Source organism: Pristiophorus japonicus, chromosome 11 (assembly GCF_044704955.1).
Source record: "Pristiophorus japonicus isolate sPriJap1 chromosome 11, sPriJap1.hap1, whole genome shotgun sequence".
NCBI classification, from domain to species: Eukaryota; Metazoa; Chordata; class Chondrichthyes; family Pristiophoridae; genus Pristiophorus; species Pristiophorus japonicus.
In genome coordinates, this window is record NC_091987.1 from 214,386,786 (window position 1) to 214,413,798 (window position 27,013).

The following is a 27,013-nucleotide window of genomic DNA, read 5'->3' on the forward strand; positions in this document are numbered from 1 at the left end:
GAAGGTTGTGGGTTCAAATCACACTCCAGGAACTTCAGTACATTAAAAAAAATCCAGGCTGACACTCCAGTGCAGTACTAAGGGAGCGCCACACTGTCGGAGGGGCACTACTGAGGGAGCGCCGCACTGTCGGAGGGGCAGTGCTGAGGGAGTGCCGCACTGTCGGAGGGGCACTACTGAGGGAGCGCCGCACTGTCGGAGGGGCAGTACTGAGGGAGCGCCGCACTGTCGGAGGGGCACTACTGAGGGAGCGCCGCACTGTCAGAGAGGCAGTACTGAGAGAGCGCCGCACTGTCAGAGGGGCAGTACTGAGGGAGCTCTGCACTGTCGGAGGGGCAGTACTGAGGGAGCGCCGCACTGTCGGAGGGACAGTGCTGAGGGAGCGCTGCACTGTCGGAGGGGCAGTACTGAGGGAGCGCCGCACTGTCGGAGGGGCAGTACTGAGGGAGCGCTGCACTGTCGGAGGGGCAGTGCTGAGGGAGTGCTGCACTGTCAGAGAGGCAGTACTGAGGGAGCACTGCACTATCGGAGGGGCAGTGCTGAGGGAGTGCTGCACTGTCGGAGGTTCAGTACTGAGGGAGTGCTGCACTGTCGGTGGTTCAGTACTGAGGGAGTGCTGCACTGTCGGAGGGGCAGTACTGAGGGAGTGCTGCACTGTCGGAGGGGCAGTACTGAGGGAGTGCTGCACTGTCAGAGGGGCAGTACTGAGGGAGTGCTGCACTGTCGGAGGGGCAGTACTGAGGGAGTGCTGCACTGTCGGAGGGGCAGTACTGAGGGAGTGCTGCACTGTCGGAGGGGCAGTATTGAGGGAGTGCTGCACTGTCGGAGGGGCAGTATTGAGGGAGTGCTGCACTGTCGGAGGGGCAGTACTGAGGGAGTACTGCACTGTCGGAGGGGCAGTATTGAAGGAGTGCTGCACTATCGGAGGTACCGTCTTTCGGATGTAATGTTAAACCGAGGTCCCGTCTTCTCTCTCAGGTGGACATAAAAGATCCCATGGCACTATTTCAAAGAAGAGCAGGGGAGTTATCCCTAATGTCTTGGCCAACATTTATCTCTCAATCAACATAACAAAAAAAACAAGATTATCTGGTCATGATCACATTGCTGTGTGTTGGAGCTTGCTGTATGCAAATTAGCTGTCGCATTTCCCACATTACAAAAGTGACTACACTCCAAAATTACTTCATTAGCTGTAAAGCACTTTGAGATATCCGGTGGTTGTGAAAGGCGCTATATAAATGCAAGTCTTTCCTTTAAGTGAACCAGTTGGATTTTTAACCACAATCCGACAGCCACGTTCACTAATACATACCAACTTTTTATTTCCAGATTATTTCAACTCAATTCAAATTTTCAAAGTGCCCAGTGGTGGGATTTGAACCCACGCTCTCTGGATTAGTAACACAACCGTTAATTCACAGCACAGACCAGAATCAAACCTAGGACCCTCCCGGTCAGAGTAGCTCACCAAACATGGCCAGGGCATTGCCGTACAGTGTCACCGAGCCAGGTGAAGGGTCAGTGTTCGAATGTTAGATGGGAATGTACGGTCAGGCCAGAATGTCCAATGAATCCAAAGGTTGCGAACGGGCTCGATAGGGTAGATGCAGAGAAAGTGATTCCACTTGCGGGGGAGGCCAGAACTGTTGGGTCAGAATTATAAGATAGTCGTGAATAAATCCAATGGGGAATTCAGGAGAAACTTCTTTGGCCAGAGTGTGGTGAGGATGTGGAACTCGCTGCCACAGGGAGGGGTTGCGGCAAATAGCAGAGATGCATTTAAGGGGAGGCTGGATAAACACAAGGGAGAACGGAATAGAAGCATAGAATTACACAGCACAGAAAGGGGCCATTCGGCCCATCGTTCCTGTGCCGGCTCTGTGAGAGAGCGATCCAATCAGTCCCACTCCCCCTGCTCTTTCCCCATAGTCTTGAAAATTGTCTCCTTTCAGTTACTTATCCAATTCCCTTTTGAAAGTTGTAATGTGTGCACGTGTGAGTATGCTCACAGGTTTGTAGAGCTGTTAAAGCAGTACTGCCTCAACTACGACACGCAGCTCCTGTTTGTGAGCCTAGCGGGTATCAGGACCGCCGCCCAGGGGCTGCCTGTCTTTTACCAGGAACTCACCAGGGTCTGGAACAGAGTCTCCACCAAGCGCAGCTCTCCCCCGGCTGGAGTGGCGGCCGTCCTGCAGGAGCCGCTGCTCGGGAATCCGTACCTCCACGACCGAGGTTTTAGGTGGCAGGCGGACGAGAGGGCTGTGGCTGGTGAGGTGACCAGGGTCAGGGACCTGCTCGATGGCGGAGGAGCGGGCTGGATGGCGCCAGACACGCTGGCGCGGCGCCTAAACTGGGCCGACCTCCGCCGCGCGGCCGATGCCATCGAGTCGCTAAAAACAGCACTGGGCCCTGACTCCGTTCGCTGCGTCGAGGAGGCTCGAGCACGTGGGGAGATCCCGTCCGAACTGACCCCCGTCCGGACGGAATTCCTCATCGGCGCCAAACCCCGGAACCTCCCTCGGGAGCCACCGCCTCACAACTTGAGCCTCCTCGGGGAAATCCCCTCCGTGCCTTTCAGTTCCGCGCGGAGGGGTTTCCTGTACGGGCTGCTCCTGCATACTCTCCACCTTGCCATCCTCGTCTGCCCTCCGGACACGCCATGGCGTACCATCTTGCCGTCCGGAGGAGGCGGGGGTCCCCGATGGAGTCCACTCTACGCGGGAGTCCTCCCATTATTTATCGGGGACTTGGCCTGGAGGGTGGTGCACAGAGCAGTCCCGTGCAACAAATTTTTAAGTCGGGCTCCCAGGCCTCCTGCAATTTCTGCGGTCTGGAAGAGTCCGTGTTCCATGTTTATGTTGAGTGTGTGAGGTTGCAGCCCCTATTCCATTATTTAAAGGGGCTGCTCCTCAAATTCTGGTTGCACTTCAGTCCCACACTCCTGATCTTTGGACACCCTGTGCAGAGGGGAGCGGGCAGGTCCGAGGGCCTCCTCATAGGACTACTCCTGGGCTTGGCCAAGGGGGCCATCAGACGGTCCAGGCAGCGGGCGGTCGAGGGGATCGGTCAGCCCGACTGCCTGCCTCTCTTCCGCGCGTACATCCGAGCCAGGGTGTCCCTGGAGATGGAGCACGCGGTGTCCACCGGTACGCTCGCGGCCTTCCGCGAGAGATGGGCGCCAGAGGGACTGGAGTGCATCATCACCCCCGGCAACCAAATTTTAATTTGAACTTTGCAATGTCTAAAGTTTAATTTGTTTAAGTTTGTCGGTTTTAGTACCCCCCCTTTAATCAGGGGGCACTTGATTTAATGATTTATTGTTTTACAGTGCAACTAAAATAGTTGTAGAGCTGTTGAGTTGGGAGTGTCTTAGCCAGTCACATGATGTTCACAAGACTCAATAAAACCCCAGCCAGTTGGGTTCGGGGGATGCAATGGTATCTTGGCCTTTATGCAAAGGGGATGGAGTATAAAAGCAGCGAAGTCTTGCTGCAGTTATACAGGGTATTGGTGAGGCCACACCTGGAATACTGCGTGCAGTTTTGGTTTCCGTATTTACGAAAGGATATACTTGCTTTGGAGGCAGTTCAGAGAAGGTTCACTCAGTTGATTCCGGAGATGAGGGGGTTGACTTATGAGGAAAGGTTGAGTCGGTTGGGCCTCTACTCATGGGAATTCAGAAGAATGAGAGGTGATCTTATCGAAACGTATAAGATTATGAGGGGGAATTTCTTCTCTCTGAGGGTTGTAAATCTGTGGAATTTGCTGCCTCAGAGATCTGTGGAAGCTGGGACATTGAATAAATTTAAGACAGAAATAGACAGTTTCTTAAATGATAAGGGGTTATGGGGAGCGGGCGGGGAAGTGGAGCTGAGTCCATGATCGGATCAGCCATGATCGTACTGAATGGCGGAGCAAGCTCGAGGGGCCGAATTTTTTTTTTTTTTTTAATTCGTAGCCAAACGTTCCAATTCTTTGTCAAATCACAAACGCCAGAGGTCACCTTGGGCCCATTCAAGGATCACTCTGCGCCAATGCTCTTAGCCAAAAGGCCTAGAGCCACTGCACCGTTCCTGGAAGTACTACAATACCAGGTTCGTGCCATGGAGGTGGATGGGTCAGGTCCCCCACACACCTCCTATTTCCAAAAAAGCAAGCATATACCTTCCTGATCCAGGGAGAACCACCTTGGGGTCATGGTTACTCCCCTGTCAGGTCAGTTACGCATGATCTTAGCCAAAAGGCCGAGGGGCCGAATGGCCGACTACTGCTCCTATTTCTTATGTTCTTATGCACGATGAGGCAGATGGTTGTGAGCCTGGTGAGTGAATTAGTAACGTGTCGTGTGATTGTTAAACCTTTTGCTAACAGACCAACTAGTTCTTAATAGCCGTGTGTTGCCATGAATTATTCAGCAAAGAACCCATGGGGCAAATACATTACAAAAGTTACTATTGAATCTGCTCCCACCTTTCAGGCAGCGGGTTCCCGATCACAACAACTCGCTGCGTGAACAAAAAAGGTTTCCTCATGGTTGATGGGGTGAGATGAAGAAGGGTGGGAGGAGGCTTGTGTGGAGTTGTTGGGCGAATGGCTCTGTGCTGCAAATATTAAGGACCACTATGTATGTAATCAAGCAACGGGCACCACTTGCTGTGAATGTAATTGGCTACATCGGTTATATCTGCTCCAGATGGAGCAGTCGCTAATGGTTTAACTTTTCCCTCACTCTCCGTCTCAGAGAAGTCCACGTTGAGATTGATTGCTCCGCGACAATAGATTTGGGGCGGAGGGGTTGGGGAGAGGGTACTGGTCTCCGGGGCCAGGTGTTGACCCACTGAACTCCACATCTGCCAGCGTGCGGCCCCCATACACCGGCAGAGCTCCAGAACCCACCCCACATGCTTGAAACATTTTGCAGCGAGAGTGCTGGGGCACGCCCCGAGAGACCCCACAAAGAATCGTGCTCAGCCTCACAGCCCAAGGGCTACCAGGAGTAAAAAAAGAAGTAATTATAGATCCCGAAATAGTTTTATTTTCACATGAAGCTAAGATCTGCCCAAAAGCCACACCAGTGCGGTGAACGTTAATTCAAACCATTGTGAAATAACCGTTAATCTGACATCTCCAGTAATCCATGTTTACCACTGCCTTAGAATTATCCCTCCCCCACTCACCCCACCCCACCTCCAGTTTTCTCAGTTCATTCCTCTCTGGTAAGTCTCACTGGGGTCTATCACACTTGCATATCTCTCTCAGTCTTCGCGCAAGATCCCAGAGAGATATAGCCCATCTGCACCACTGCCTCAGCCCATCTGCTGCTGAAACCCTCATCTATGCCTTTATAACCTCCAGACTCAACTGTTACAAAGTCTTGCTGTCCTGCCTCCCACCTTCCACCCTCCGTAAACGTCAGCTCACCCAAAACTCGGCTGGCCCCGTGTCCTAACTCGCACCAAGTCCCACTCACCCATCACCCCCTGTTCTCACTGCCCCGTGTCCTAACTCAACCCAGTCCCACTCACCCATCACCCCCTGTGCTCACTGCCCCGTGTCCTAACTCACACCCAGTCCCACTCACCCATCACCCCCTGTGCTCACTGCCCCCGTGTCCTAACTCGCACCGAGTCCCGCTCACCCATCACCCCCTGTGCTCGCTGCCCCATGTCCTAACTCGCACCAAGTCCCGCTCACCCATCACCCCCTGTGCTCGCTGCCCCATGTCCTAACTCGCACCAAGTCCCACTCACCCATCACCTCCTGTGCTCACTGCCCCCGTGTCCTAACTCGCACCAAGTCCTGCTCACTCATCACCCCCTGTTCTCACTGCCCCGTGTCCTAACTCGCACCAAGTCCTGCTCACTCATCACCCCCTGTGCTCGCTGCCCCGTGTCCTAACTCGCACCAAGTCCTGCTCACTCATCACCCCCTGTGCTCGCTGCCCCGTGTCCTAACTCGCACCAAGTCCTGCTCACTCATCACCCTCTGTGCTCGGTGCCCCGTGTCCTAACTCGCACCAAGTCCCGCTCACTCATCACCCTCTGTGCTCACTGCCCCGTGTCCTAACTCACACCCAGTCCCACTCACCCATCACCCCCTGTGCTCACTGCCCCCGTGTCCTAACTCGCACCGAGTCCCGCTCACCCATCACCCCCTGTGCTCGCTGCCCCATGTCCTAACTCGCACCAAGTCCCGCTCACCGATCACCCCCTGTGCTCGCTGCCCCATGTCCTAACTCGCACCAAGTCCCACTCACCCATCACCTCCTGTGCTCACTGCCCCCGTGTCCTAATTCGCACCAAGTCCTGCTCACTCATCACCCCCTGTTCTCACTGCCCCGTGTCCTAACTCGCACCAAGTCCTGCTCACTCATCACCCTCTGTGCTCGGTGCCCCGTGTCCTAACTCGCACCAAGTCCCGCTCACTCATCACCCTCTGTGCTCACTGCCCCGTGTCCTAACTCGCACTGAGTCATGTTCACTCATCACCCCCTGTGCTCACTGACCTACATTGGCTCCCGGTCCAGCAACGCCTCGAAGTAAAAATTCTCATCCTTGTGTTCAAATTCCTCCATGGCCTCACCCTTCCCTATCTCAGCAACCTCCTCCAACCCTGCAAGCCTCCAAGTTCTCTGAGTTCCTCCAATTCTGGCCTTTTGAGTATCCCCCGATTTCCATCGCTCCACCATCGGTGAACGTGCCTTCTGTTGCCTGGGCCCCAAGCTCTGGAACTCCCTCCCTAAACCTCTCTGCCTCTCTTTCCTCCTTCAAGACGCTCCGTAAAACCCACCTCCACCTGCCCTAGTATCTCCTTATGCGGCTCGGTGTCAAATTCTGTCAGATTCCGCTCCTGTGAAGCGACTTGGGATATTTTACAACGGTAAAGGCGCTATATAATTGCAAGTTGTTGTTGTACCATCCGACCTCCTTAAACTGTGCGAGATTGTAGCGCACGGACTGTGCACATTCTACATTCCCCAGCTCACTGACACGCACACAAAGTCATTCTCCGAGAGACTCTGATTAATGGCTGCATAAATCGCCCTCAGGGCTGCACTTAATGCGATTAGCATTTCATTCCAGTCCCGCTGCGCGAGGTGTTCGCGTATTTTGTCAGCATGAACCCTTCCTCCTCGATGCCCTTCCAGAGGATTAACAGTGGAATTTCCACCACCCTAACATTGCCCGTCTCTGGCCCTGCCTCAGCTCATCCGCTGCTGAAGCCCTCATCCGTGCCTTTGTTAACTCTAGACTTGACTATTCCAACGCACTCCTGGCTGGCCTACCACATTCTACCCTACGTAAACTAGAGGTCATCCGAAACTCGGCTGCCCCATGTCCTAACTCACACCGTCCCGCTCACCCATCACCCCCTGTGCTCGCTGCCCCATGTCCTAACTCACACCGTCCCGCTCACCCATCACCCCCTGTGCTCGCTGCCCCGTGTCCTAACTTGCACTGAGTCCCGCTCACCCATCACCCCCTGTGCTCGCTGCCCCGTGTCCTAACTCGCACCGAGTCCCGCTCACCCATCACCCCCTGTGCTCGCTGCCCCGTGTCCTAACTCACACCGTCCTGCTCACCCATCACCCCCTGTGCTCGCTGCCCCGTGTCCTAACTCGCACTGAGTCCCGCTCACCCATCATCCCCTGTGCTCACTGCCCCGTGTCCTAACTCGCACCGAGTCCCGCTCACCCATCACCCCCTGTGCTCGCTGCCCCGTGTCCTAACTCGCACTGAGTCCTGCTCACCCATCACCCCCTGTGCTCGCTGCCCCGTGTCCTAACTCGCACCGAGTCCCGCTCACCCATTACCCCCTGTGCTCGCTGCCCCGTGTCCTAACTCGCACCGAGTCCCGCTCACCCATCATCCCCTGTGCTAACTGCCCCGTGTCCTAACTCGCACCGAGTCCCGCTCACCCATCACCCCCTGTGCTCACTGCCCCGTGTCCTAACTCGCACCGAGTCCCGCTCACCCATCACCCACTGTGCTCACTGACCAACATTGGCTCCCGGTCCAGCAACGCCTCGATTTCAAAATTCTCATCCTTATTTTCAAATCCCTCCATGGCCTCTCGCCTCCCTATCCCTGTAATCTCATGCAGCCCCACAACCCCCCGAGATGTCTGCGCTCCTCTAATTCTGTCCTCCTGAGCATCCCTGATTATAATCACTCCACCATTGGTGGCCGTGTCTTCTGTGGCCTAGGCCCCAAGCTCTGGAACTCCCTCCCTAAACCTCTCCGCCTCTCTATCTCTCTCTCCTCCTTCAAGATGCTCTTTGGTCACCTGCGCTAATTTCTCCTTATGTGGCTCGGTGTCAATTTTTTAATCTCATAATATGCCTGTGAAGCGCCTCGGGACTTTGCACTACGGTAAAGGTGCTATATAAATACAGATTATTGTTGGTTTTGAATGGCAGCGAGACAGAAGCTCCGTGGCCAAAGAATCGCTGACGGTGGGGTAAGAATTGCGAAAGGGCGCTGGGTTTACAGGTAGGCTGGCTGAACTTTCCGAACCCCTTGGGAAACTGGCGCTGTCTCTGCCTCGCGGGCCGGGGAACGATATCGCCATGGCGATGTTACTGGACGAGTCATCCAGAGAACCGAAGTTCAAATCCCACGCTGGAAAATTGAAATTGAGTCTTACGACCAAAACAAATCACCGGTAAAAGTGACCATGGAGCTGACGCAATGCTGTGAGGATCCTCTGGGGGGAGAGAACTTGCCGTCCTGACTCCAGTCTCACGTAAGGACCCAACGGGCTCACTCGTGTCCCTCTGGGGGAGAAAACTTGCCGTCCTGACTCCAGTCTCACATCCAACATGTGGGATCTTGCTGTGCGCACATTGCTGCTGTGTTTCCTACATTACAACAGTGACCACACTTCAAAAATACTTCATTGGCCTTGGGACATCCCGAGGTTGTGAAATGTGCGACAGAAATACAAGGTGCTTCTTTCTTTAAATGGGATCTGAATTTCCGTCTGGGAAGTGGGAGTTGTTCTTTATAAAATTATTTTGAGAATATTAAGAAATAAACTTTCTAAGGTCATAAGATCAGAAGAATTCGGAGCAGGAGTCGGCCATTCAGCCCCTCGAGCCTGCTCCGCCATTCAATAAGATCATGGCTGATCTTCGACCTCAACTCCACTTTCCTGACCGACATGAAGACACGTATCTGACTCGTGATCTCTGGGAGCTCAGCCTCCTTGCAGTGAGTGTGAAATCATGGCCATAAAACCATCACGATTGCTGTTCCCATGAGCAGCAGATCAGAATTATGAGCTGGATTGCATTGCCAACGAGACGGACTGAGGCCAGAAACTGGGTCTATTTAAAGCCCCCTTTTTATACTGGCACGCATGTAGTATGGATTCTGGGGATCTGCAAGACAACTCTCTACATTCACAGTGCTCAATGCAATCCCCTCATCTCAGGTTTTCCACAGCTCAATGATTCTGCCATGGGATAGGGTTGCCAACTGGGGTTGGCTGTATTCCTCAGGTTTTCATCACATGACCCTCCCATCTCCAACTACCCCGCCCCTGCACTCACGCCATTGGTCACCCGACACATCCGTCCTCACCGAGCCCCGCCTTCCCGCCAGCCAATCGGAAAGCGAACAGACTCTTTGCTACCTGATTGGTTGGTCCATGACTGTCAGTCAAACAGTCTTTTCCCCCCCTCCCCATCTTCAACATCTTAATAATAAACCAACATGTTCAAAGAGAATGGCCTCCTTCTGTGCCGTAACCCATCTCTGATTCCATTCTACGAAGAAAATTAATTTCAAAATCACAATTTTGACTTTCCTCCCGGGTTTTGCTGTTGGCAGTGTCCTGACGATAAGTCTGTAATTCCTGGAGATTCCAGGGCAGTGCTGGAGTGTTTGCAACCCGTACGTGACAGGGTTGCTACGCCCGTGGAGATGGCACACAGCGGACCGCTGGTGTACAAACTCAATGAGCGTTAAGCAGCAGCCAGTTGGCTGTAGTGAGGAGCTGTGGTTCTCGTATTGGACTGTTCAGCCACCTAAGCACTCAAGTCATTTTAAGAATGGAAGCAAGTCTTCCTCGATTCCGAGGGACTGTCTATGTTGATGAGTGAGGAGACACGAGGGCTGATAGCAACATTGGAACAGGAGGAGGCCATTCAGCCCCTCGAGCCTGCTCCGCCATTCAATGAGATCATGGCTGATCCCTTAATACCTTTGGTTCACAAAAATCTATCAATCTCCAATTTAAAGTTAACAATTGCTTTTGTAGAGCTCCAAACCTCTCCCACCCTGTGTGTGTAGAAGTGTTTCCTAATTTCACTCCTGAAAGGTCTGGCTCTAATGTTTAGACTATACCCCCTAGTCCTAGACTCCCCAACCAGCGGATATAGTGTCTCTCTATCTTCCCTATTTGTTCCCCGTAATATCCTGAAAACTTTGATCTCATCGCCCCTTAACCTCTAAATTCCAGAAATACAATCCTAGTTGGTGTAATCTCGCCTCGTGATATTGGAGAAGGACAAATTCATCAATGATTAAGATGTGAGTTTGAATGGAATGCATTCCCTCGCGCCCAGCAACTTCAGCTTGTCCACCACTGGGTCTGGGGCGGAGGGAGCGGGGAGGATGTTCAAAGCTCATCCAAAACTCTGCTGCCCCGTGTCCTAACTCGCACCGAGTCCCACTCACCCATCACCCCCTGTGCTCGCTGCCCCGTGTCCTAACTCACACCGAATCCCGCTCACCCATCACCCCCTGTGCTCACTGACCCGTGTCCTAACTCGCACCGAGTCCCGTTCACCCATCACCCCCTGTGCTCGCTGCCCCGTGTCCTAACTCGCACCGAATCCCGCTCACCTATCACCCCCTGTGCTCGCTGCCCCGTGTCCTAACTCGCACCGAGTCCCGTTCACCCATCACCCTCTGTGCTCGCTGCCCCGTGTCCTAACTCGCACCAAGTCCCGCTCACCCATCACTCCCTGTGCTCGCTGCCCCGTGTCCTAACTCACACCGAGTCCCGTTCACCCATCACCCCCTGTGCTCGCTGCCCCGTGTCCTAACTCGCACCAAGTCCCACTTACCCATCATCCCCTGTGCTCGCTGCCCCGTGTCCTAACTCGCACCGAGTCCCGTTCACCCATCACCCCCTGTGCTCGCTGCCCTGTGTCCTAACTCGCACCAAGTCCCACTTACCCATCATCCCCTGTGCTCGCTGCCCCATGTCCTAACTCGCACCGAGTCCCGTTCACCCATCACCCCCTGTGCTCGCTGCCCCGTGTCCTAACTCGCACCGAGTCCCGCTCACCCATCACCCCCTGTGCTCGCTGACCTGCATTGACTCCCGGTCCAGCAACACCTCGATTTTAAAATTCTCATCCTCAGTTTCAAATCCCTCCATGGCCTCACTCCCCCCTCCCTATCTCTCTAACCTCCTCCAGCCCCACAACCCTCCGAGATCTCTGTGCTCCTCTAATTCTGGCCTCTTGCGCATCCCCTGATTATAACCGCTCCACCATCGGTGGCCGTGCCTTCAACTGCCTGGGCCCTAAGCTCTGGAACTCCCTCCCTAAACCTCTCCGCCTTTCCCTCCTCCTTTAAGACGTAAGACGGTCCTTAAAACCTATCTATCTGTCCTGTCTGCTCCTTGTGTGGCTCTGTGTCAAATTTTGTTTTATAACGCTCCTGTGAAAAGCGTTGGGTCGTATTACTACGTTAACGGCGCTATATAAATACTAGTTGTTGTTGTCACTGACCTGAGACGTTAACTCACGTTTCTCTCTCCACAGAACCTGCCTGACCGGCTGAGTGTTTCCGGCAGTTTCTATGTCCATCTCTGGTTTCCAGCATCCGCAGTATTTTGCGTTTGATATGGCGAGGAGTGTGAGGCCTCTAGCGGATGCAGACTTTTGTTGGGCTTGTCACACTTTGACCTCTCAATCAGCAAATCACGGCAGTATTGAAGCATAAAGTTTTGGTTTTATGAATGAATTGAAAAGGCATTGGACAAGCGAAGGTATTAAATGAGCTGATTTATAGACTGGTGGTATGACTCCTAAAGCAGCTACGATAACATTACGGGGAAGGAAAGCATTGTTATACACCAGGATCTACAGCAAGTTGCGATTCCTGCTCTGACATCTTACTGTCATCTCACTGGCTAATGATGAGGCGATAATTTAATCTTAGGGTTCGGTTGATTTTCATTGAACATAAGAACATAAAAAATAGGAGCAGGCATTCAATAAGATCATGGCTGATCTGATCCTGGACTCAGCTCCACTTCCCCGCCCACTCCCCATAACCCTTTACTCCCTTATCGCTCAAAAATCTGTCTATCTCCACCTTAAATATATTCAATGGCCCAGCCCCCACAGCTCTCCAGGGCAGAGAATTCCACAGATTTACAACCCTCTGACAGAAGAAATTCCTCCTCATCTCAGTTTTAAATGGGCGGTCTCTTATTCTGAGACTGTGTCCCCTAGTTTTAGTTTCCCCTGTGAGTGGAAATATCCTCTCTGCATCCACCTTGTCGAACCCCCTCATTATCTTTATATGTTTCGATAAGATCACCTCTCATTCTTCTGAACTCCAGTGAGTATAGGCCCAACCTACTCAATCTATCTTCAAAAGTCAATCCCCTCATCTCCGGAATCAACCGAGTGAACCTACTCTGAACAGCCTCCAATGCAAATATATCCTTCCTTAAATACGGAGACCAAAACTGTACGCAGTACTCCAGGTGTGGCCTCAGCAATACTCTGTACAGTTGTAGCAGGACTTCTCTGCTTTTATACTCTATCCCCCTTGCAATAAAGGCCAACATTCCATTTGCCTTCCTGATCACTTGCTGTACCTGCATACTAACTGTTTGTGTTTCATGCACAAGGACCCCCAGGTCCCTCTGTACCGCAGCACTTTGAAATTTATCTCCATTTAAATTATAATTTGTTTTCTATTTTTTCTGCCAAAGTGGATAACCTCACACTTTCCCACATTACTCTCCATCTGCCAAATGTTTGCCCACTCACTTAGCCTGTCTATATCCCTTTGTAGATTTTTTGTGTCCTCCTCACAACTTGCTTTCCCACCCATCTTTGTATCATCAGCAAACTTGAACAGTTTGACTGAATCATGATCTTGTGATTCCATCAGACCAGACATGTTACCCTGTCGAGTGGGACTTCCAGAAGGCAAATCATTTGTTGGCTGAGCAAATCAAAGTCATCAGCAACAACTGTGATGACCCGGAACATGGTATTTAATGTATAAACGTACTTTAGTTAGATTCAAAAACTCTGCTGCCCTGTGTCTTAACTCGCACTGAGTCCTGCTCACCCATCACCCACTGTGCTGACTGACCTACATTGGCTCCCAGTCCGGCAACGCCTCGATTTTAAAAATTCTCATCTCTTCACATTCAAATCCCTCCACGGCCTCGCCCCTCCCTATCTCTGTAACCTCCTCCAGCCCCCAACCCTCTTGAGATCTAAGCACTCCTCCAAATCTGACCTCCCCTATTTCCATTGCTCCACCATTGCCTTCAGCTTCCTGGGCCCTAAGCTCTGGAATTCCCTCCCTAAACCTCTCCGCCTCTCCTCTCCTTGAAGACGCTCCTTAAAACCTGCCTCTTTGATCTGACTGAGTATCTCCTTATGTGGCTCGGTGTCAAATTCTGTCTGATTACGCTCCTGTGAAGCGCCTTGGGACTTTTTACTACGTTGTATCCGCTATATAAGTTGCTGTCTGTGATCTGGTCTCTCCCAGCACTGCTGAACAAGGAGAGTAATGTCTCTGTTGTTAATGTCCTGAATGTTTATTGGCACCTGAACGCTTTGTTTCTGTTGCTGCACATGAGCAGGAAACATTTTCTGCATCGGATAAATGATGATGTCCTTCAGAAGTTAAGGAAGGGGGAGCCTCAGGGATTCTCATCATCCGAAAGGGGTACTCCCCCCCCCCTCCACCCACACACAGCTTGAAAAGCGCTGAGCTGCGAGAAAAGGGGACGTGTTTAGAAGTTGGAGAGGACTGAGTGTTAAAGAGAATTTGGAGAAATGCAAACTGCCAGCTCTCTGCAAGAACATGAGAAATAGGAGCAGGAGTAGGCCATACGGCCCCTCGAGCCTGCTCCACCATTCAATACAATCATGGCTGATCCGACCATGGACTCAGGTCCACTTCCCCGCCCACTCCCCAGAACACCTCAGGCTAGTCCCACTCCCCCGCACCCTTTCCCCGTAGCCCTGCACATTGATTTTCCTTCAGCTACTTATCCAATTCCCTTTTGTGGCTTTCAACCGGGAATTGGATACGGGGGAAAGGGCGGGGGGCGTGGGGCTGGCTGAGGTGCTCTTGCAGAGAGCCGGCACGGGCTCGACGGGCCGAATGGCCTCCTTCTGTGCTGTAAACACTCTGTGATTCTCTGATTTGCCGTGGGCTGCACTGCCAGTGTGTTGACTGCAGTCTTAGCTGAGGCGTTCAAAAGGGAAACGGGGCAGACTTTTCATTCAGCGGGGGATGGAGGGAGGAGGAATGGTTCGGGTCCCATCAGGAGGGAGAGCAGGAGGCCCGGAACGTGGATGTGAATCATAGGGACAGACGAAGGGATGAATGGACTGCCCCCTCACTTACTGATGCACTGCTCAGAAATATGACAGTACACTTAAAAATTGCAAAATCAATTTTCCACAACTGTTCCTCATTTTTACAGTGAGTAACTGCTCCCTCATGGGCACTGCTTCTGAAGGGCTAATAAAACAGAGTGTTTGATAAACTGAATCAAATGTCCATTCAAACCAACACAATAAATTATACCTCAGCCAATGTCCTCGCGTTGCAGTGGGTTCAGCACACACTAACAACAACCTATATTTATATAGCGCCTTTAACGTAGTAAAACCTCCCAAGGCGCTTCACAGGAGTGGTATAAGCCAAAAAAACTTTGACACCGAGTCACATAAGCAGAAATGACGGCAGGTGAACAAAAGCTGGGTCAAAGAGGTAGGTTTTAAGGAGTGTCTTAAAGAAGGAAAGAGAGGTAGAGAGGTTTAGGCAGGGAGTTCCAGAGCTTGGGTCCCAGGCAGCTGAAGGCACGGCCAGCAATGGTGGAACGATTATAATCAGCGATGCTCAGGAGGGCAGAATTAGAGGAACATGGACATCTCAAGGGGTTATAGGGCTGGAGAAGATTGGTACAGAGATAGGGAGGGGCGAGGGCCATGGAGGGATTTGTAAACAAGGATGAGAATATTGAAATTGAGACGATGCTGAACCAGGAGCCAATGTAGGTCAGTGAGCACAGGGGGTGATGGGTGAGCGGGACTCAGTGCGAGTTAGGACACGGGGCAGCGAGCACAGGGGGTGATGGGTGAGTGGGACTTGGTGCGAGTTAGGACACGGGGCAGTGAGCACAGGGGGTGATGGGTGAGCGCGACTCGGTGCGAGTTAGGACACGGGGCAGCGAGCACAGGGGGTGACGGGTGAGTGTGACTCGGTGTGAGTTAGGACACGGGGCAGCGAGCACAGGGGGTGATGGGTGAGCGGGACTTGGTGCGAGTTAGGACACGGGGCAGCGAGCACAGGGGGTGATGGGTGAGCGGGACTCGGTGCGAGTTAGGACACGGGGCAGCGAGCACAGGGGGTGATGGGTGAGCGGGACTCGGTGCGAGTTAGGACACGGGGCAGCGAGCACAGGGGGTGACGGGTGAGTGGGACTCGGTGTGAGTTAGGACACGGGGCAGCAAGCACAGGGGGTGATGGGTGAGCGGGACTTGGTGCGAGTTAGGACACGGGGCAGCGAGCACAGGGGGTGATGGGTGAGCGGGACTCGGTGCGAGTTAGGACACGGGGCAGCGAGCACAGGGGGTGACGGGTGAGTGGGACTCGGTGTGAGTTAGGACACGGGGCAGCGAGCACAGGGGGTGATGGGTGAGCGGGACTTGGTGCGAGTTAGGACACGGGGCAGCAAGCACAGGGGGTGATGGGTGAGCGGGGCTTGGTGCGAGTTAGGAGACGGAACAGCGAGCACAGGGGATGATGGGTGATCAGGACACGGGCTGCTGAGTTTTGAATCACCTCTAGTTTACATAGGGTAGAATGTGGGAGGCCAACCAGGAGTGCGTTGGGATAATCAAGTCTCGAGATAACAAAGGCATGGATGAGGGTTTCAGCAGCAGATGAGCTGAGGCAGGGGCGATGTTACTGAGTGGAATTATTAAGTGGAACAATTAATTGCAAATGCTTCAGTGCCAGTACCCCCCCATGCAAATATTAACACCCCCCCCCCCCCAATCCCCTGCTGTCCTGGTGACCCTGCCCTGTTCTGCAAAATGGGACTCTCATGAAACTAGTGGTACACTCCCCAAGAACCACTTGAAATGTTAACACATTCCAGGGAAACCCCTTGCAGAGATTGACACAGTGCAGGGGTGAAAGGGAGTGTCACCTAGCAAGTCACAAACATTAATTTGTGTGCAGGGACTAAAAATATGTTCGTGGGTCACCAAATATAGAAACGACAGAAATCGAATGGCATATAGCAGAAATGCGATGGCCTCGGGGATTTACCCCTGCCCTTAATGCGGACCCGAGTCAGGACAGTGAGTCATTCCGACACCATGATGCGGCCTGTCACTGAAACTTTAGTGTCTCAGTGCTTTCAATAGCTGAATGAGAATGGACGGCGATAAATCAGTTCCTACATGAGCATCTCGCCAGAGTTCCTGAATCAATGTCAGTGCTCCATCAACATTGCAATGAGGCAAGCAGTTAGATACACACTACACCAGACAAGTAATCTGTGGGATGAAGTTCGAAAGCCGGTAGAAGCTGCTATACGTAACGTTATTTTAAACCGTAACCTATTATTAAGTGGCGGAGCAGGCTCGAGGGGCCAAATGGTCTACTCCTGCTCTTATTTCTTATGTTTATCCTTTTATTATTGAATTTTAATAAACCCTAAAACTAGCTCAACATGAGAGCAAACAGTGAACGGTTATTTTCCTTGAAAGCAGTATATACAGCAACTTGCATTTATATAGCGCCTTGAATGTAGTAACGTCCCAAGGCGCTTCACAGGAGCGTAATCAGACAGAATTTGACACAGAGCCACATAAGGGGATATTCGGACAGGTCAAAGAGGCAGGTTCTAAGGAGGGTCTTAAAGGAGGAGAGAGAGGTGGAGAGGTTTAGGGAGGGAGTTCCAGAGCTTAGGGCCCAGGAAGCTGAAGGCAATTGTGAAGCGATGGAAATAGGGGAGGTCAGATTTGGAGGAGTGCTTAGATCTCAGGGGGTTGGGGCTGGAGGAGGTTACAGCGATCGGGAGGGGCGAGGCCGTGGAGGGATTTGAAAGCAAGAATGAGGATTTTAAAATCTAGGTGTCACCGGACCTCAATCCGAAAGAGTCGTTTAAAATTCAGGGACTATCTAGCAGGCATCATTAAACGTGACCATGAAGCTGTTGGATTGTGGTAATTAACCCACCTAGATCACCGAGGCAGCAAACCGACCGTCCTTCCCCAGACCGGCCTTTATGTGACTCCAGTCCCCACACCAACATGCTTGTTTGTGGGAGCTTGCTGTGCCCAAATTGGCTGCCGCATTTCCAATATACAACAGTGACCACACTTCAAAACGTACTTCAATAGCTGTAAATGCTTTGGGACATCCTGAGATCATGAAAGGCGCTATATAAATGCAAGTCTTTCTTTCTCGAGAGCAACTTGGGATGGACAATAAATGCCAGCGACGCCCACATCCTCAGAAATAATTACAAAAAAAATGTAACATTTTATGAAAACATTCCAGTTTCCCGCTGGGAACGGATTATTGCGACTTTGGGGGCCATGAATAAATAAATAACTGTGGTTTCCACTAAATCCATTTCCTGTTTGTGTTTTGAAATAATTTTGACTTGCGTTCTAAGCACAGTACAGCTGAGATGTTTAATATTTGGTTGGTTATCCAGCTGAACCACCACTCCCAAAGGAAGCAAGCTTTCTGAGGCTAATTGATTCATCGGATCGTATCTTGAGCCACACCATTTGATGTTTGTCCCCACTCTGGTCTCCATGGGTTGCTGAAGGACCTTGATTTTTTTCTGATGGTTCGACAGAAACTGACAGCCCTGTGTTGCCTCTCTCAAGTGATCGCTCTTCATGGTCCAGAAAGGCAAGCGTTGTCTGGCTATTCAACTGTGAAGGGCATCGCGAGGAAGTTAAACTTGTTCTTACCCGCTGTGCGCAACTGCAAACTCACACAGACAGGCGTGTATATGCACACACACACACACACACAGGCGTGTGCACACAACACACTGGCGTGTACACACACACACACACACACACACTGGCGTGTGCACACACACACTCATGTATGCACACACACACACACTGGCGAGTACACACACACACACACACATTGGCGTGTACACACACACACACTGGCGTGTACACACACACACAGGCGTGTATACACACACTCACACTCACTCACATACACACACAGGCGTGTATACATACAAACAATTGTGTACACACACAAATAAACAGGCGTGTGTACACACACAAACAGGCGTGCACAGACACACACAAACAGGCATGTACACGCACGAGAACAGGCATGTAAACACAGATACATGCGAACAAGAGTGTACACATACACAGAAATGTGTACACATATACACACACATGAACAAGCATTTACACACACGCGCGCATATATTTTCGGGCAGGAGTTGATGGGGATTGGGAACACTGAGGCGAAGTTAAGCACAGCTCCCACTGCTCTAACTGAGCTGAAGCAATCCAGCCCTGGGCAGGGAGTGCGCCCGTGACCCTGGCTGCTCGGCGTAGCTCAGTATTCCTCGCTGGGACATGGCATTTGGAAAGTAATACGGCCGCAATAAGCTCTGTAAAATTGGAAAGTATCATCTCCCAAGGCTTCACCGGCAGAAGCCGTGCCTCCAGTTGAGTTTATTGAAAGCCCGGGCACTCCCAGCTTGCTAATAGTAACAGAAGCGACTGGGCACGAAAGAGGAGCGGGATCTGGATTCCTTCTGACCCTCTTTGGAAAACAGAAGCCTTAATCAGATGTAAATTGCATCGCAGAGAGAAGGGCGATGAGTTCACCGACGTGGCCTCCTGTCAAATACTTGCTAAAGATGCTGTTAAAATAACACACTGAATTGAAAAGGTTTTTGACAGCAGGACCGGGAACTGACAGATGAGGAAAGGCATTTGGCCTTTCAATCTGCCTGGCGTCCCGCTCCAGGCAAAGGCTAACGGCACTTTAATCTTACACAGGATCCTCGGGCCGGGGGAGGGGCCGGGGGAGGTGGAATCTCCAGAAACCCCCGACAGCATCACAGAGACTGGGATAGCTAGGTTCATAAATGTGCCGTCTAGACTAAGGCAGCTGTCTGAGCAGGGAAAGGGACTATCCCTGGAGGTAAAGGTGAGGGGCAGGTGTGGAGCTGACCCTAGAGGTAAAGGTGAGGACAGATGTGGAGCTGACCCTAGAGGTAAAGGTGAGGACAGGTGTGGAGCTGACCCTAGAGGTAAAGGTGAGGACAGGTGTGGAGCTGACCCTAGAGGTAAAGGTGAGGACAGGTGTGGAGCTGACCCTAGAGGTAAAGGTGAGGACAGATGTGGAGCTGACCCTCACAGGTAAAGGTGAGGACAGGTGTGGAGCTGACCCTAGAGATAAAGGTGAGGACAGGTGTGGAGCTGACCCTCACAGGTAAAGGTGAGGACAGGTGTGGAGCTGACCCTCACAGGTAAAGGTGAGGACAGGTGTGGAGCTGACCCTCACAGGTAAAGGTGAGGACAGGTGTGGAGCTGACCCTAGAGATAAAGGTGAGGACAGGTGTGGAGCTGACCCTCACAGGTAAAGGTGAGGACAGGTGTGGAGCTGACCCTCACAGGTAAAGGTGAGGACAGGTGTGGGATTGACCCCAGCAGGTAAAGGTGAAGGGCAGGTGTGGGACTGATCCCAACAGGTAAAGGTGAGGGACAGGTGTGGGACTGGCCCCAACAGGTAAAGGTGAGGACAGGTGTGGGATTGACCCCAGCAGGTAAAGGTGAAGGGCAGGTGTGGGACTGACCCCAACAGGTAAAGGTGAGGGGCAGGTGTGGGACTGACCCCAACAGGTAAAGGTGAGGACAGGTGTGGGACTAACCCCAACAGGTAACGGTGAGGACAGGTGTGGGACTGACCCCAACAGGTAAAGGTGAGGGGCAGGTGTGGAGCTGACCCTAGAGGTAAAGGTGAGGACAGGTGTGGGATTGACCCCAGCAGGTAAAGGTGAGGACAGGTGTGGGACTGACCCCAGCAGGTAAAGGTGAGGGGCAGGTGTGGAGCTGACCCTAGAGGTAAAGGTGAGGACAGGTGTGGGACTGACCCCAACAGGTAAAGGTGAGGACAGGTGTGGGACTGACCCCAGCAGGTAAAGGTGGGGACAGGTGTGGGACTGACCCCAGCAGGTAAAGGTGAGGACAGGTGTGGGACTGACCCTCACAGGTAAAGGTGAGGACAGGTGTGGGACTGACCCCAGCAGGCAAAGGTGAGGACAGGTGTTGGACTGACCCTCACAGGTAAAGGTGAGGACAGGTGTGGGACTGACCCCAGCAGGTAAAGGTGAGGACAGATGTGGGGCTGACCCCAGCAGGTAAAGGTGAGGACAGGTGTGGAGCTGACCCTCACAGGTAAAGGTGAGGACAGGTGTGGAGCTGACCCTCACAGGTAAAGGTGAGGACAGGTGTGGAGCTGACCCTCACAGGTAAAGGTGAGGACAGGTGTGGAGCTGACCCTAGAGATAAAGGTGAGGACAGGTGTGGAGCTGACCCTCACAGGTAAAGGTGAGGACAGGTGTGGAGCTGACCCTCACAGGTAAAGGTGAGGACAGGTGTGGGATTGACCCCAGCAGGTAAAGGTGAAGGGCAGGTGTGGGACTGATCCCAACAGGTAAAGGTGAGGGACAGGTGTGGGACTGGCCCCAACAGGTAAAGGTGAGGACAGGTGTGGGATTGACCCCAGCAGGTAAAGGTGAAGGGCAGGTGTGGGACTGACCCCAACAGGTAAAGGTGAGGGGCAGGTGTGGGACTGACCCCAACAGGTAAAGGTGAGGACAGGTGTGGGACTAACCCCAACAGGTAACGGTGAGGACAGGTGTGGGACTGACCCCAACAGGTAAAGGTGAGGGGCAGGTGTGGAGCTGACCCTAGAGGTAAAGGTGAGGACAGGTGTGGGATTGACCCCAGCAGGTAAAGGTGAGGACAGGTGTGGGACTGACCCCAGCAGGTAAAGGTGAGGGGCAGGTGTGGAGCTGACCCTAGAGGTAAAGGTGAGGACAGGTGTGGGACTGACCCCAACAGGTAAAGGTGAGGACAGGTGTGGGACTGACCCCAGCAGGTAAAGGTGGGGACAGGTGTGGGACTGACCCCAGCAGGTAAAGGTGAGGACAGGTGTGGGACTGACCCTCACAGGTAAAGGTGAGGACAGGTGTGGGACTGACCCCAGCAGGCAAAGGTGAGGACAGGTGTTGGACTGACCCTCACAGGTAAAGGTGAGGACAGGTGTGGGACTGACCCCAGCAGGTAAAGGTGAGGACAGATGTGGGGCTGACCCCAGCAGGTAAAGGTGAGGACAGGTGTGCGACTGACCCCAGCAGGTAAAGGTGAAGGGTAGGAGTGGGATTGACCCCAGCAGGTAAAGGTGAGGGACAGGTGTGGGACTGACCCCAGCAGGTAAAGGTGAGGACAGGTGTGGGATTGACCCCAGCAGGTAAAGGTTAAGGGTAGGTGTGGGATTGACCCCAGCAGGTAAAGGTGAGGGGCAGGTGTGGGACTGACCCCAGCAGGTAAAGGTGAGGACAGGTGTGGGATTGACCCCAGCAGGTAAAGGTGAGGACAGGTGTGGGACTGACCCCAGCAGGTAAAGGTGAGGACAGGTGTGGAACTGACCCTAGAGATAAAGGTGAGGACAGGTGTGGGACTGACCCTCACAGGTAAAGGTGAGGACAGGTGTGGGACTGACCCCAGCAGGTAAAGGTGAGGACAGATGTGGGACTGACCCCAGCAGGTAAAGGTGAGGACAGGTGTGGGACTGACCCCAGCAGGTAAAGGTGAGGACAGGTGTGGAACTGACCCCAACAGGTAAAGGTGAAGGGTAGGTGTGGGATTGACCCCAGCAGGTAAAGGTGAGGGGCAGGTGTGGGACTGACCCCAGCAGGTAAAGGTGAGGACTGTATCTGCTCCGTGCAGTGTCAGTATATCTCAGCCTCTTCCACAGCAGTGAGGGGGGGCCATAATCGCCTTGGGCCCCCGCAGTTACACTCCCAATCTCCCCTCTGGAAGGTTCTAGAGCCCGTTACAGTCCTCAGGTGAGCTCTGCTGCACTGCCTTCCACAGTTGAATAGCCCGCTAACAATTATCATCAAAGGTCATAGAGGAATAATAAGAAAGACTTGCATTTCTATAGCGCCTTTCACAACCACCGGACGATCAAAGCGCTTTACAGCCAATGAAGTACTTTTGGAGTGTAGTCACTGTTGTAATGTGGGAAACGCAGCAACCAATTTGCGCACAGCTCCCACAAACAGCAATGTGATAATGACCAGATAGTCTGTTTTTTGATGATGTTGATTGAGGGATAAATATTGGCCCCAGGACACCGGGGATAACTCCCCTGCTCTTCGATATTGTGTCATGGGATCTTTTACGTCCACCTGAGAGAGCAGACGGGGCCTCGGTTTAACGTCTCATCGGAAAGACGGCAAGTGAGGTGCCATCGAGCTCCCTTGGAACTGGAGCCCAGATAGAATTCAAACACTGTGCGGCAGAAAAAAGTCCTCACTCTTTGACAACTGTCTAGAATAGAAAGCGTGCCGAATATAACCGGCCGAGGGCCAATTACAGCTCAAACAATCGATGTGTGCGTCCCAAATCAAATTGGCAGGTGTGAAATATAATTACCAATAGAAACTCATAGATTTGCTCCAACATTATTGGCCTATCATGTCTCAGTGCTATCTTTTCACTCAACAACAACAACTTGTGTTTATATAGCGCCTTTAACGTAGTGAAACATCCCAAGGCGCTTCACAGAAGGATCATGAGAAAAAAAAATTGACACCAAGCTGCATAAGGAGAAATTATTGCAGGTGACCAAAAGCTTCTTTAAAGAGGCAGGTTTTAAGGAGCGCCTTGAAGCATAAATGAGAGGTAGAGAGGTGGAGAGGTTTAGGGACGGAGTTCCAGAGCTTGGGGCCCAGGCAACAGAAGGCACGGCCGCCGATGGTTGAGCGATTACAATCAGGGATGCTCAAGAGGGCAGAATTAGAGGAGCGCAGATATCTCGGGTGGGGGCGAGGGGAATTGTGGGGCTGGAGGAGATTACAGAGATAGGGAGTGGCGAGGGCCATGAAGGAATTTGAAAATAAGGATGAGAATTTTTAAATTGAGGTGTTGCCGGACCGGGAGCCAATGTAGGGCAGTGAGCACAGGGGTGATGGGTGAGCGGGACTCAGTGAGAGTTAGGACACGGGGCAGTGAGCGCAAGGGGTGATGGGTGAGCGGGACTCGGTGTGAGTTAGGACACGGGGCAGCGAGCACAAGGGGTGATGGGTGAGCGGGACTCGGTGCGAGTTAGGACACGGGGCAGCGAGCACAGGGGGTGATGGGTGAGCGGGACTCAGTGCGAGTTAGGACACGGGTCAGCGAGCACAGGGGGTGATGGGTGAGCGGGACTCGGTGCGAGTTAGGACACGGGGCACAGGGGGTGATGGGTGAGCGGGACTCGGTGCGAGTTAGGACACGGGGCAGCGAGCATAGGGGGTGATGGGTGAGCGGGACTCGGTGAGAGTTAGGACTCAGCACAAACTAGGAACAAAGAACGGATCTGAAGGCACTTTGATGTTAGAGTCGTCGCCCCCAGACACACACCATCTCCGAGTCCTGCTCTGACCCATTTCACCATGCCGACCACAGGGCCTGATGGGACACCATCGGAAAATCTCAGGAAAACTAGCTTTCCATTTCTCCCACCTCCAGCCTATGTCTCGTGAGGAGTTGGATCCCAATCGTTGTTGGCAGTGTGGAGTTCACCTTGTTTACACTACGTTCCACTGTTGGTGGCAAGAATGAACTCTTGGCCAGCCATCATTAACACGGCCAGCAACATAAGGAGGTCTTTATTCACACCATTCGGTCCCTTGTTGTCCACAGGCTGGTGTCCCTCCGTGTGTCCCCTCCCTCACTCCCAAGCGACCATCCAGGTCTCATCGGCTGGGTGACCCCTCCCTCAGACAGTATCACCTCCACCTCATGCCTCTCATCAATTTCAATAAGCCACAATCGCGGTTACACGTGCCGACGTTTGGTGTCAAACAGATCGCGGCCAGTTTTGCAAAGAGTCCGAAGATAAGGATCCCATCGGTAGAGTGAGTCACACCATGAGGACCAATCAACACAGCGAGCCACAGCGTAAGGATTCCACCAATAGAGGGCCCCGCAATGTAAGGATCCCATCGATAAGTGGATCCCATCCTCCGATTGATGGAGGGCATCACATCATAAGGAACTCAACCAGGGGGAATCACATTGTAAGGGTTCCATCGATAGTGGGAATCAGACCACAATGATTCCATCAACAGAGGGTACCGTAGTGTAAGAATTCCACCAATAAGGTGATTACATCTTAAGGGTCCCATTGATGGAGAGCATCACATCATAACAGTCCCTTTATTTGAAAGAATCAGACCATAAGGGTCCCATCGATAGAGAGAAAAAGACTTACTTCCTGTATGGATCTGTGGCATGGACATTGTATAGAAGGCACCTCAAGTCGCTGGAGATATATCACCAACGATGTCTCCACAAGATCCTGCAAATCTCCTGGGAGGACAGGCGCACCAACATCAGTCGACCAGGCTAACATCCCCAGTATTGAAGCACTGACCACACTCGATCAGCTTTGCTGGGTAGGCCACATAGTTCGCATGCCAGATACGAGACTCCCCAAGCAAATGCTTTTATGTGGAGCTCCTTCATGGTAAACGAGCCAAAGGTGGGCAGCGGAAACGTTACAAGGACACCCTCAAAGCCTCCCTGGTAAAGTGCGACATCACCACTGACACCTGGGAGCCCCTGGCCGAAGATTACCGGAGGTGGAGAAAGTCCATCCGGGAGGGCGTTGAGTTCTTCGAGTTTCAACGCAAAGAGTATGAAGAGGTCAAGTGCAAGGAGCGCGAAACCAGCCCCACTGACCCCTTCCCTCGATGAATGTCAGTCCCATCTGTAACACGGTCTGTGGCTCTCGTATCGGACTGTTCAGCCATCAAAGAACTCACTTTGGGAGTGGAAGCAAGTCTTCCTCGATTCCAAGGGACTGCCTATGATGATGACATTTCTATAGCGCCTTTGACGACCACCGGACGTCCCAAAGCGCTTTACAGCCAGTGAAGTACTATCGGAGTGTAGTCACTGTTGTAATGTGGGAAATGCTGCAGCCAATTTGCGCACAGCAAGCTCCCACAAACAGCAATGTGATAATGACCAGATAATCTGTTTTTGCCTGAGGGATAAATATTGGCCCCAGGACACCGGGGAGAACTTCCCTGCTCTTCTTCGAAATAGTGCCATGGGATCTTTTACACCCACTTGTGGGAGCAGACGGGGCCTCGGTTTAACATCTCAGCCGAAAGACGGCACCTCCGACAGTGCGGCACTCCCTCAGTACTGCCCCTCCGACAGTGCGGCGCTCCCTCAGTACTGCCCCTCCGACAGTGCGGCACTCCCTCAGTACTGCCCCTCCAACAGTGCAGCACTCCCTCAGTATTGCCCCTCTGACTGTGCGGCACTCCCACAGTACTGCCCCTCCGACAGTGCGGCGCTCCCTCAGTACTGCCCCTCCGACAGTGCGGCACTCCCACAGTATTGCCCCTCCGACAGTGCGGCGCTCCCTCAGTACTGCCCCTCCGACAGTGCAGCACTCCCTCAGTACTGCCCCTCCGACAGTGCGGCGCTCCCTCAGTACTGCCCCTCCGACAATGCGGCACTCACTTAGTACTGCCCCTCCGACAGTGCAGCGTTCCTCAGTACTGCCCCTCCGACAGCGCAGCACTCCTTCAGCCCTGCACTGGAGTTTCAGCCTAGATTTTTGTGCTCAAGTCCCTGGAGTGGGACTTGAACCCACAACCTGCTGACTCAGAGGCAAGAGTGCTGCCCAATGAGCCATCAAAGATGGAGCCAGAGTCTTAGGACCCTTTTGAGATCACATTTGGAGTAAATTCACGCATTGACACCGACATCTTATCATTAAAACAACACTTTTAAACAGTTCATGTGAAATAACTTGAGCATTTAAATATAGTTGGAATTTGATGAAACCAATACTTTCAGCACCAATTTTAAGCAGATGTTGGAGCTGGTGATTGGCTGGGTTTGGTTTGATTGGATTGAAGCCGCTCGGGCTGACAGGGATGGGAGAGCGGTTACCGCTTGATCTGGGAATGGGCGAGCTTGCTGCAGCACTTTCTGTAGATCACATTTCTCACATCAAAGCCTCAGACAAACTCTCAATATCCTCTGTCTGCTCAAACTAAATAGAAAACAGCTCCTCCACACAGCTCCTGCTTCTACATCCACCACGGATGTGAGAGAAAAGAAGCAAGAGACAGAGAGGGAGAGAGAGAGAGAGAGAGAGAGGAGAGAGAAAAACAGAGAGAGAGAGGAGAGAGACAGGGAGACAGAGAGACACACACACAGAGACAGAGAGAGAGAGAGAGGAGAGAGAGAAACAGAGAGAGAGGAGAGAGAGAGAGAGAGAGAGAGAGGAGAGGAGAGACAGAGAGACACAGAGAGAGAGAGGAGAGAGAGAAACAGAGAGAGAGAGGAGAGAGACAGGGAGACAGAGAGAGACACAGAGAGACAGAGAGAGAGAGAGGAGAGAGAGAAGCAGAGAGAGAGGAGAGAGAGAGAGAGAGGGGGGAGAGACAGAGAGAGAGAGAGACAGGGAGACAG

The 27,013-nt window shown here is 52.6% G+C and overlaps 1 protein-coding gene and 1 non-coding gene across 15 annotated transcripts in view; both read right to left on the reverse strand.

The window, feature by feature from the left end:
• Positions 1–27,013, reverse strand: part of phldb1b (pleckstrin homology-like domain, family B, member 1b) — a 475,105-nt gene that overhangs the window by 204,699 nt on the left and 243,393 nt on the right. The gene's annotated exons all lie outside the window — the stretch shown is intronic.
• Positions 4,061–4,259, reverse strand: LOC139276579 (U2 spliceosomal RNA). The gene has a single exon (XR_011595950.1). It is a non-coding gene; the product is annotated as a U2 spliceosomal RNA (small nuclear RNA).